A 13207-nucleotide genomic window follows, 5' to 3' on the forward strand; every position below is an offset into this window, starting at 1 on the left:
AAAGAAGCCATCCAGTAACAGATCAAAAGAAGAAAACTCCTTCACAACTTTCAGAAAGTATGAAACAGATGTTCCCACCACCTGCTCATGCTTCATCTGTTTTGTGAGCTGGAGAACATGGGCATTTTCAACATATATAATTCTGTCCTCTTAACTGAGATGAGGAATTGGAGAATTACTAAAACCAACAGAGAGAGAGAGACACATTGCTCCCAAGGATCATTTCCCTGCACTGTCTCTCCCTAATGTCTATGCATCCAAGGCATCAAAATCAACATATATAGGTCATTTGAATATAGTCGTGTCCAAAAGCACACAGGGATCTTTCCTTTCCAACAAGACCTTCTGTTATTCAGAACACTTCCTGATTTCCCACTGTTTAGTTACATTCTGAATAAACAGAATTGTTCATTTAGAAATTACTTTGCAATTAATTAGAATTTACTTTGAGACAGTTAATGAAAGCCTTAGAGACTAAAGGGTTTCTTCTACTTACGCTATCCACACACAGCAAATGATCTGTACTGATTATTAGTATCAACTCAATTGAGTAGAATACTATACTGACATCATAATATAGTTATTCCTTTCTAGTAAAAAAAAAAAAAAAACCTATTACACCATAATTACTCTAACCTGTTGCAATTAATGAACTCTATCATTCCAAGAAAAAAATATTAATATCATCAGTTATAAATTCTTAGGTCAAAGTCAGGAATCAGCAAACAGTCAGTGAAGGGTTTGGTTAACCCTAGACAAAAATGGCTACAGACGTATCTTAGATTTGGAGTTCTACACTTCGAGCAAAAAATATCCATACATACAGGGAGGCTAATCATGTACAATGAGTCAAATACTGTGAATGCCTTTTTAAGATTTCCTAAGTCATTTTTTCACCCTGCTTGTAAAATATTTGTTTGCAAACGAGCCTGAAATGAATGATTTCTTAATAGTGTAACTACAGAAATTGACAGATGGTTATTACACTTTTGTTATATTGTCATCTGGTTGTATTACACTTTTTTCAAGTTAAATTCATATAAGTTCACATTCTTACAATAATTTCTCTGTAACATGATTTCTGCCTATGCCAATAGCCATTCCGTATGAGAAGCGTTGCTACTCATTGTCTAATCATCTAGAAGCACTTCTTGCATAGAGAGTAAAGGCTGATGGGCCAGAAAGTGCAAAGACATTAAGCTTGTTCTTTGTTCTCCTGTTGTTTGGGTTTATTTGGGCAGCCATAGCTATCTTACAGTTTGTGAGCACAAAGTCATAAATGAAATTTTAAAATACATTTATTTTTCTCCAAGAATGATAGAAATCTTTCTACTGCCTTTATTAGAAACATGCTTTTACTCTAAAAGGAAGCTAATAAATAAGTTACAATCCTGTACAGAAATATTTAAAATTCTAGTAAAAAGTACAGTATATTTTTATGGAAGATATGGGTCCAAAGAATTCCATAGATGTTGCCCAAGTGACAAAGTGGACAGTATCCAAAACATGAGACAGGATCTAGCAGCCCCAAACAAATGAAGGCAACAAAACAGCTTTAACTGAGTACAAAAGGCAAAGCTCAGAGCTGGTTTACTAATTACTAAATAATCACTAATAATAAAGGATTTTACTTTTTATAAGTCAGTTGATAAATATTATAAAACATTTGCTTTAGTAACTACTAACTATAGAAAGTTATTACTGAATCCATAAGAGAAAACTGATGCAGAGCCAGCCTCCAATACTGCGTCCATTTGCCAGAAGTCAAGAAATGTTTGACACTTAATAGCAATTGGCTCTTTTGAAACCAACACATTTGAACTTGTGCATGCTTCTAGGATGGTTTATCGATTTTGCAAGCGTAAGAGGCATTTATGACTCTTCAAAACACTAAAAATTCTGTCAAGGCTATTTGTGTTTCAGTCTAGATTCCTGTATTTACACTTAAAATACAAGCTGAACAAACTGGTGATCAATAGCATCCCCCACATGTATATATTTCATTCAGATTCACAAAAATCCTTTTTTTAAAATATATATATATATGTATGTGCCTGAGAAGGTCATTAAGTACTGAAAATCATAATAGCAGTATAAAGAATGGGATTCTTTTCTCAAAGAGGACTTCCAGTGTTGAGGAAATTAAATGTTTCTCCTCGTAGACAGCAAAGCACATCAAGAAACAAAAATTAATCTGTAGGCTTAAGATTCTATGCTTTCTCAAAGTTCATTAAGAACTCAGGGTTCAATGAATGCCAAGTCATGAAATGATCTCAACTAATAAAAAAAAAGTTATTCGTTGAGCAGATTAATATAAAATTATTTCATTCTCTTCTGGTAAGTACTCTGATCTTTTTGAAGGTGTGAGTCTTGGAAGTCATATATGAACACACTCAGGATTTACACTAGAGAGATTGCCACATTTCAGTCTCAAAAATGACAAAAAATAATAAAGGGTCAGATGATGAACAACGAACCAGGATAGGTCTATCTGCTTAACAGAATTAACAGATTGAATTGCTCAGCTATCTAGAACAAAGATAAAACATGGTCTCAGTTCATCAGTTGGTAATTCAAGAACTCTACTACATAGCTGCAAAAATTTCCCAAGTTCCCATGAGAGTAAGGATAAAAATTATGTGAATTAAGATGATCATTTTTGTGTAGGCGATGGGAAAAAAAGATATTATTTCCAGGTTGACAGATATTCTCCATTGACTTGTAGTTAGTGACATTGACATGGATTCATTTCTGGATGATTTATTATATTTTCCCTTGAGCCCTAAGATTGAACACAAAAGAAATGACAGTACTGATATAGAAGTAAATGCTACTTAATTCAAGGAACAGCAAAAAGGGGTGAAAAAGAGAAAAAGTAATTCTTACAGTTACACTAACAGTCTGTATTGCTACATTTTGATCCTCAACCAGTACGCTTATCAAATCTACGCAAACCCTCCCTTACTGACATTACACTAAAACTTCAGTAACTGAAGAACTGGCTTCTCAAAGACACCTTCATCAGTGCAGCTTAGGAGACTGTGATGCACAAGAATTTGCATTCTTGGATTGCATCTAACTAGCAAATCCTGGAGCATTACAACACCTGGGATATAGAGGCATGCTTTTCCAAGAGCAGTGTGGCAAAAAGAAATACAAGATACCCATCAGTATAATGTTTGCAGCCCTGTTTCAACAACAGTGTTTTCCAGATAACAAGCAGCACAAAAATATTGAAGACATATATGCCACTGGCTTAAAAAAAGCACTTCAAACACATAAGTACTTAGATATTTATGCTTTTTCCACTTTATTCCAATAACAAATTACAAGACCCTCGCTCTGGGATAAAAATAAAAGCAAATAAAAAAAACTTATTTTTTAGTTTTATGTATTCTGAAAAATCAAAATAATCTAAGATCACATTTTAGGGTAATTTCTTTCAGTGTTCACATACTCATGCATTATCTATTCCATAATCCAGTACTACTCACAGTCAGAGATGGACAAGCTTTCTTATCTACAGATAGAGTCAAGCAAGCAAGCCTTCATATCTCCTTTATGAAGAGCACAAACCCGGAATCAGGACTGAACTGTTAAGAAATTATCTTAAAATTTTTACTGGCATCAACTCATGAAATAATTCTATAGCTTATTCTCAAGTTTCTCTCCCTTTTCTCTTTTTTATTTTTTATTTTTATTTTTTTTTGTGGTGTAAGTAATGCTTAAGTTCTTAAAAATAACACACACAAACTGAGAAGCATAAAAAGCATAAAACTAGATCTTTTTTAGAACCTTTTTTTTTGTGCTACATTAACAACATGATTTTATGCATGAGGCAATGGTCTAACATGGATCTGATTTACTGCAATACAATTTGTTTTATTAGTAGCATTATTTTGACAGTTTTAAAATGCTTATATAAGTCAAAGTAAAAATAACAGGATGTAATCACTACCTCCAACACAGTAAATCTAAATCTATATTGCTGTTCTGCTCAGAACGGCAGAGGTCATTGCATACAAGTTCAGAAATTCTGTTGGGTCACTGTATTGCTTTCTAGCTGCAAAAATCAGTTTAGAACCTCTGTGATCAAACGCAAAGGATAAGAAGAAAAGCCCTTCATGTTTACTCCACATTTACTCTATGTTTCTATGGCTGAAAGCCAGCAACAGCAAAGCAACTAAGAATTGCCAGGCTAAGTCTCCATTTATCTCACTCTTACCTAAGACCTAAAACTGTTTATTCAGACAAGAGAACTGACAGGACTGTATCACATAAAACACTGACTTAGTAAAAGCTTCAAAATGCCACTTTTTTTTTTTTTCTCTTAACAAAAAACACACAACACTAAAGGGTTTCTTAAGCAGAAGCATAGAAATTCACGCTACTGGTAAAAATTGGTGCTTTTGTTCTTGTTCTGTGGGAGGGGATGCTTCTGCTTTATGAAAGGCATCCAAGTCCTTTCCAATAAAAGGAAATATAATCCAAAAGAGGCAAGGGAAAAAAAAAAACAAAAAAAAACCATGTACACAACGTGGAGAAAATAAATGAGAACGACAGGTGGTAGATTTAAAACTGCTTTAACTTTTCTGTTCAATAGCCAAAGCAAACACCAACAAATGGGGGAAATGTTCAATTAAGGAAAGCTAAGCTTAACCTCCTAGCAGTTATACTGCTTACTTTTGTAAGCAAAAGTGACACCAATCACAGGTTTAAAACACTAAATAAAGTCAAAGCAAAAAGGTTTAAAAAACTAAGTTAAAAGCTCTTCTGATCCACATCCTTTGATAGTTGCTTTCAATGCCATGACTTGTATTGAAGCTGATGTTCAGAGAGAACTGTAATCATTTAAGAGTTTAAGTGGTGACAGAAGATATCCTAAATTTATCAGGAAGCATAGGACCCATTTTTCTCATTTATTATCTACATAAGAGTATTTTGAAAGCTTAGGTATTCAAGTTCTTCTCACATTTTACTTCTTGCTCCCATATAAGTTATGGCACAAGCTGAATTGTATGCACTCGTATCATCACAGCCATCTTGATACATATTTCTAAGTTTTCTTCAAAGTTGACTGTGCTTGTTTATGGAAAAGGCTTGAATTCCCACTCAATACTCATTTCCCACGCCTATTACAAAGATTAGCTATATTTTAAATGGACCATTGAGAGAATATTTACTATTAGTAAGAAGCAATAACTGGTACCTAATACAGTCCTCCCATATACAGCATGTAGTAAATGCTTCCACAGTTAATTCAGTGCATTCCAGATATATACAGTTCCACAACAAGAAAAATGGAGAAAATCAAAGTATTCTTGTTCTCAGCACACACCATGATCCATTTAAGCCACCTCACCACAACTGAAGTGTTGGCATACCATGTAAGACAGAGAGAAGCAGAAGCCATGCGGCAAATGAAAATTGAGAGAATACCCTAAACTGATAGCACTGAATGCTTTAAAATTAAAGACTCATACCCCGAGATTGCAGATTGTTGAAACATTGGGTTCTTTGATGCTTACAGCCTTCCTTTGTTCTCTCTATTTCTCTGTATCCATTCTCTTTTAAGCTAGGACAAAATTAAAATCCTAAGCTAACTGAAGAGAAAAATAAAATAATTTTTCTTGAGAAGTTGCTTTCACTTAGATTTCAGACACTCAGCTCACAAACCTCTTTGTTTACAAAGCCAAAGAAAAATTAAACAACAGCAACAAAAAAAAAATAAAAAAAAAAATCCACCACAACTGCTCTGGCTGACTGAAAATAAGAGCAACTGCGATCACAACAAATTTAAGACAGCCTGGCTAGGAGATCAGCACCTCACAGAACTAAATGACTTTGTTTCCCTGTACACAGCTGTTAACATCTCCCGCAGACACTACTACCTGCTATCAACAAAACAGAGCACAGAATGAACAAATATAATGTACATGTTGGACATGGGTCATCCTTCACATGACGGTGCTGCAGGTACCAGAACATTAGCAGAAGAATTACAATAATCTTGGAGGATATAAAAAAAAAAAAAAAAATCTAATTCCCAAGAACATGATTTTGTCAAGGATCCTCAGCTTCCAATAGGCTCAGAAAAATCAAGGACCCAATTCTAAAAAGTCATTAGAAATTAAAGAAAAATAGAAATCAATAATTAGATATACCAGTGTTCATGTTCAGTGCTTCTTAAAAGTGTAAGAACTGCAAAGTCTACGCAAATGCCTTAAAAGCATTTCTCTCCACGAGGTTTGCTTGCCAGGCTCCAGGCTGAGAGGCAGACAGCGCAGCTGCAGGCTGCCTCCCTTCCTTTGCTGATCTCAGAGAACATCCAGGCACTGCTGCAGCCCAGTGTCCTTCCTGTGGGAGCTGCTTTTAAGCTATCACTAACCACTTGGCCCCTGCACGAGCTACAACTCCTGCAGCACACCATGCTGATCCAGGCCTCCATCTGTGTTGACACCCAGCCTCTCCTGGTGACCTTGCCCAGCCATCCTGACTGACTGACCCAGGCTCCCCTCACCAGCCCTGCTTTACATACCTCACTTGGGTGCTGCCAGCCTACTGCGCTTAGCTCTGGGCTCACCTTCTCTCTTGGAGCTGCCAGCCCTGACTGCTTTCTTGCAGCCTAATCTGATGTTTTCTCTCAAGCAATCAAGAGCGAATGTAAGCGATAGAATGTGATTTATTAATGGTCTAATTACAATTCAAATAACTCTAAGCCAGCTAGCTTGAGAAAATAAAGCCAAGAGGAAGTATCGAATAATACATTTTTAGGTCAATGTGACCTTTGGTGAGGGCAAGAAATTCGTTATGAAAATCAGACTTCATGGTCACACGAAAACGAACCTGGAAAAGAAGCAGACACCATTGACATGAATGCTGACTTTACTAGGAATACTTCTGACCCATCTATAACGTAATATAACTCCTGGAAATACGCCTACGTGGACAAATTTTCACTTAGCTTTGATGGAACAAGAGAACAAACCAAAACAAGAATAAAGGGAATAGATTCTTTACTACAGGTAGAAATAATGTCTATACACTTCCATGTGGAGATTAAAAATTCAAGGAAAGTGCTAGACTAATCCAGGCAGCTATCCAGGGAAATCAGAGAAGAGCTCCTTTTTATTTCTATGGATAAATTGTTCAAACTGATTCAACTCATAGAGCTTTCTCTACTTATTCTGTCTAGAGATAGGCTTGAAGACACAGCTTCGATTATCTTGTTTAAACCTTTTAGAATGCTCCCACTTAAGCACTGCCACATGCAGTTCCAGCAGCTAGAAATGAGAAAGTAAGTTTCTGTGAGATCACAGCGCATTGAATCTCTGTTCCACCACCACCAAGTTGATTCCAACATTCTGCATTTCTTAACTGTTCTTTTTGTCAGAGTTGTAATCTCTTCTTACACATTTCTCCAGGACCACATTATCATCTTTTCCACCATTACACGTTTCTTATGGATGAATGATCTAACTTCTTTAAGTATTAATAAGCATTAAAAAAAAACAAAGCAAAACAAAAAAACACCAAGAAAAAAAACTTAGTGCTTATTCTGATACAAGCCTTCCATAAACAGCAATTCTTGGAATCAGCAAGTAGTAAGGAAACTCTTATTTACAATACTAAAGAATTTAACCTTCTAATGCCATTCCACACTAACCTCTTCTCTGACAAAAGTCTCCTCTTTCTTCTTCACAGAATAAATTACGCATACCTACAGCCAGAACTATTTGATGGAACTAAGAATTATCAGATATCTGAAGACCAGGGACTAGAAAGAACTGTTGTAAAATAAAAGTATTGAGATAGCTTTCTGAAAAAGCCACATTTCTGGAAAACTACACAGTAAGCTAGCAGGGCTAGTAGATACCAGCAGGAATCATAGAAAAAACAAAGCCACTAGAGCCACAGCTGCAACTTCTTCTTCCATTAGAATGATCTAGAACTCTAAAATTACAGTCCTGAGCTTTTGCAGCACAGGTGAACGTGATCACAGTAGCAGCTTTCTGAAGTAGACAACCACCTACACAGAGTTCCAACAGGAAAATCAGAGCTTAAGTAAAAAGAAAGTAAAAAAATGCAACTATTCTGGGGTTATTCAGTTCTACTGTATAAATACAAAGAAAGAAAAAAGTGTGGAAATTCTGAAAGGATCAGAGAACAGAATACAACATGAAAAAAGAAAGATGCAAATGAAAGACAGGGAAAACAAGTTTCTGAAACAAACAAATTGAAAGAGCTAAGCATGCATGAAAATATTTCAATTACAGAGAGTTCTGATGACTTCAATTCTAGCCTCTTAGCAGTAACAGCACCCATTGATTCAATTGCATATATTAAAAAGAACTCATCTTACAAACTCAGACAAAACAAATTCCTGCAGCATCATTAACCTTGGATGAAATTATGAATAAACTGGTGATCAGTTTCAGTCCTCAGAGCTTTCACTGCTAAACACTTAAACCTGTATCCTATAACATAGGGGTGATCCACAATCAACTTCATTAACATCAAGTATTTAAATTAACTATCACAAGGGGAAATTAAAATACCTGCAGCTCTGGAAGTAATTGTTTTACATAAAACTTCTAAGCAATTCATAGAGTATATGTTTTTCTTCCCAAGAAAGTATACTTTCCAAATACATTCACTACTTACAACTTCTTGAACTACAGTACAATACATTTAAAGCTACACACAGAAAGACATCAGCTCTGTAACATATAAAAGACACAGTGGATTTCAGTTGTGTAACAGCAAAGACGATTTAACTTTAATTCAGCAAGAAAAAAACAACAAGCAAAATCTCTTTCTAAAAACCGAGCTGGAAAGAACAATTACAAAGACAAAAAAAAAAATATAGCAAACACTTACCCTTCACCCAGTGCCTTCAGCAGTTAAGAGGAATGATTTGCAGACGAGGACCAGGTTCACAACCTCTAATCAGCATCTCCTATTTATGACTAGTGGAGAAAGAACACCAGCCCAATTAAACTCTATTCTGGCACAGGTGCATTCTATACATCGTTAGGGCAACGGCTTGTTTTTGTTAACACAAAGAACCTGAGACCACACAGGTGGTCATCAGCACAGCTTCTCACAATTTAATCCTCATCATGGGCCTCCACTATTGAAAATGCTGGGTAACCATAAAATAACATAATATTAGAGCTCCAAAACTAGAGCAATATTGTGTTTACATGACTTTTTTAAGATATGCAATGTGCAAAAGGCCCATTAAACTGTACCATACATATTCCCACACAAACAAGAGAGAAATAGGGCTAGTAAAGTACTTCAAAGCCTAGCCCAATTTTTATTTGTCCAGAAATGAAAAAACACTGTGGTGAATTCTAAAAGAGAGGTTTGCATGTTGTTTTCTCCAAACAAAAAAAGAGGCAGAGAAATAGTAAATTTTTACCACATTTCTCAGCGTTTATATGTATTCACATAAAAACTATGTGAATGTGTAAGCTGAGTACTCAAAGGTTCGTCTGCCTCAAAAGCAAGATAAATTTACTTTTTCTGAGCTCTCCACTCATCATGGCTGTATCCTCAAGAATTTTATGAGAAACATTGAATGTAATAGCACTAGTCTCATCACGGCCATGTACTTAGAAAAGCAAAGATGGGTGCACCTTTGTCTTGAAAGGTTGGAGCTGAACTTTAAGTAACAATCTAAGAAATGCTTCTGACATTTCTTTCTTAAAAAGGAAAACTTTCTTTTTAACAGACGGTAGACAAAATCACACGCTTTAAGTTTTCCCAAAGGCTAATTTTGCTCATTTTTACTTCTGCAAAATCTGACGGTCTAGGGGAAATAATTTGTCAGGTTGTCATAATGTAAGCTGAATTCACTAAAAACACCCAATAAGTAAAACTTTTATACCAACATGTCAAACTGTGCTATTTTAGCATATTTCTATTTATATCAGCGCACATGCATAGAACTCTAGCTAGTGAAAAAAGCTTATCTTGTTCAGATAAGCATGCTTGAACAAAAGCTCTGCCATCCCTCACCAAGCATTTAGCTAATTTTATTTGTACCGTTTTTATAGGAACTAGTGATATCAGTTCACAGATGTAGGTACTTTTCTTCCTTTTCTGCCTCGCTCACTCATTGTCCTCCTCCTCTGAAAGCATTTAGTGCTCTTAAAGTAATTTACTGGGGGGGCATTTTCTATGGCACATGACTTGGAAGGGCACTTCTAAGGTAGATGGAATTATAGAAGCTCTTACACTGCTCAAGTGTTGGGTTCAGGTGAAGTTCAGAAGGGTTCAGGAGCGCACCACATTGCCATGGAAAACTGTGAACCTGTTATCCAACGTAGGCTTAGTGTGTCATAGTACCTCCTCACCTTGTTGCCAGGCAGCCTCTTCCATTTCTTGTGGCCAGTTTTTATCTGAGAAATGCACTTTCTCTTCCCCAAAGGAGGTGGGACCAGGGGAAGAACAGGGAGGGTCCTAAGCCAGAGGATACCTCTCTCTATCAAGCTTACTCGTATGCCCTTTTTCACTCTTCTCATAACTTTATTAACCAATACATTATCTAAGTATATCTAATATGTTCAAAGCTGACTCTAATGCCTTCTAAGTGTTCAAATGTCTATATTTTGCTTTAAAATGTGAATTTAATAATTATGAAATGTGTATATTTTTCTTACTTTTTTTTTGTCACATCTGTACCACGCTTTGTAAATTCAAGTGATCTTGTTCGTTGCAAGCTTTCATCGAAAATGAATGTTAATCAGAAATTGTAATTGTACATCTTATATGTTAGTCCTTTGTCTTCTGTATTTCTTTTCCCTAATAAGTTGCACCTAAAAATATTTTTGAATTTCTCTGTTTTTAAGTTATGGAAGTGTAAAAATGAGAGATTCAGGTAAGAGGACTTAGAGAACTATTAATATACAAGGGCTGCTCCAAAAGTAATGCCTTCTGTTTGATGATGTTGGCAGTATGGCAGTAGAGCTCAAACCTTCCTACTAATATTCCAGTACATTTTTTGCCATCTGACAGAACAGTGCCTGACACGGAAGTACGTATGAACCAAAGGTGTGACACTGAATTCTTCCATGCAGCAAAAATGGCACCCGTTCACATTCATGGATACTTGCTGAATTTTGATGAAGACCAAGCAGAGGAGCACAGTGAGGCAGTGGGTGCTGCTGTTGCAGTTCCCATGGAAATAAAAAGGAGGCTTCATTTTTTTGAGCAACCTACCTATTTAATTTCTTCTCTTTAGAAACTAGCATACAGATGAAAAAATAGCTTACAGGCTATTTTGAAGTGGAACTGGTGATGTTTATAGACTTCAATAGACACAGATGGATGAAAGGTTGGGGATGGATGAAAAGGGGGAAGGGAAGGGAGGGAAAGGGAAAGCAAGGGAAAGGACTCATGAATTTCGTTCTTTCTCCATCCAAATTTGTAACAACTTAAAATTCAAGTAACAGAGGAACCTTATAAAAGCCATCAACATAATGTTAATTCTCAAATATTCATAGCTCCCACTTTTTGTGTCACAACAGAAGTACGCAAGGTCTTGTACTTTTGAGAGCAGTGATCACAGTGTCAGGAAATCAAGAGTCATTCTCTTATAATGCAATAGGCTCAACAAATAATAAAAGATATGCCTTATTAAGGCAAAACATCCACTGTGTGAAACCTTTTAAACTGTTTTAGAAGAATTATACAACCAAGAGATAATGATTCCAGGTTGGGATTTTTTTTACCTGCTTCCAGGCAGTCATAACTGGTAAGTAATTCTTAATAGAAATCTATGCCAAAATGATTGCTTGAAACCCTATGTAGCTTTTCACTCCAGCCCTTAGTGAGCTTATAAAATGCATCAATTATTCCATTAGCCATACTTGTTCCTCTCCTCTTGTAACCATATGCCATAACGAAATAGAGAAGCTCTTCCCTACATTTCTCCATGCCTATTAAAGGAGATTTTATTACGTACATATTAATTAGAAATAATAATGCTAACTGACTTCCATTTGCCACAGCTGCCTTCATCTACTTCACATTAAGTCATAATTATCGTTCTTGTCTGCCTTCAGGAATCCTCCATTAACCACACCTATAGAACTGAATACTGATTGGGGAAGATACAACATAACTGTTTTAATAGTAATCACTATGCATTTTATATTATTCATTGCATTCCATTTTTGAAATGAGTACACGTGATAATTTTTGCACTTGCTTTTGTCAGCCCCACACAACAATAACAGGAATGGTGTACTTGTGGGATTGCACTCAGCAACACACTGAAATGCTCGGACTTTACAGAGGTTTGCATCCAGAAGATTAAATAACAAATTAAGTAAAATAACAAAGTGCCTCAATATGTAAGGAAAGCAGATTGTTATGCTGATGTGTGAACTCACTAGAATACATGGAGCTTCAGGACAAATTAAGACAGATTTTATTTCTTGAAATTATAGCAGATGAAGCATCCAGCTTCAGTTCTTACAGCAAGTGCAGTATCTTACCAGCTCTGACTCATGCTACAAGGGCAACGCATTGGTTACTCCTTGTTTCTACCAGCATGTCAACTTAGGAAAGAAGTATTTCATGTTCTTTCATGTTTGCAAATCTAATAAAGAATTATATACCTTATGATAACCTGTATATTCTGATAATTTTCATGTAACAGTGCTCACAGAAATAAGGTCTAAGGCATTTGTAGCGAAAGATGCTGTGGTTTTTCAGACACAAAACAGGCGTTTTCATGTAACTTATTTATGTTTGTATTTATATTTAAATATTATGTGCATATTTAGATTTATGTGCTTCATTATGACAGTTGCATTTCGTTGTTTGTGAGGACTGTGAAGAAGGAGTTCCATATTCAAAGCTGTTATGAAAAACCACCTCTGTTGCTGATCAGAGTGCCAGGTCCCGGGAAGAGGCCTTTTCTGCCTCTAAAAAGACTTATTTAACTATTCAAAATATAATTAGGATCTGGCTACAATACAATTTAGTATAGCTTATACTCCAAGCTGGGCATGATTTAAAATATATTGATGACAGTTTTTAGTCAAATATAAAGAAAAAATTCAGTGCTGAAAATGGCAAGAGCAGAAATGTGTTTACGAATACTTGAAAAGAAAAAAATAGGAAAAGAATGGGAAAAGGGAAAAGGGAAGAAAAACATTGCTACTTCATTTCCCAGTATAGTTGCTACATA

At 35.8% G+C, this 13207-nt stretch overlaps 1 long non-coding RNA gene across 1 annotated transcript in view; it reads right to left on the reverse strand.

Annotated features, from left to right (window-relative positions):
* The window catches only part of LOC128077226 (uncharacterized), a 112669-nt gene that overhangs the window by 75557 nt on the left and 23905 nt on the right, over positions 1 to 13207 (reverse strand). Inside the window, exon 3 of the long non-coding RNA XR_008204890.1 lies at positions 8881 to 8969. This is a non-coding gene — a long non-coding RNA (uncharacterized LOC128077226). The remainder of the gene's footprint in view (positions 1 to 8880; positions 8970 to 13207) is intronic.

Source organism: Tympanuchus pallidicinctus, unplaced genomic scaffold (assembly GCF_026119805.1).
Source record: "Tympanuchus pallidicinctus isolate F22 unplaced genomic scaffold, pur_lepc_1.0 scaffold15, whole genome shotgun sequence".
In the NCBI taxonomy this organism is placed as follows: Eukaryota; Metazoa; Chordata; class Aves; order Galliformes; family Phasianidae; genus Tympanuchus; species Tympanuchus pallidicinctus.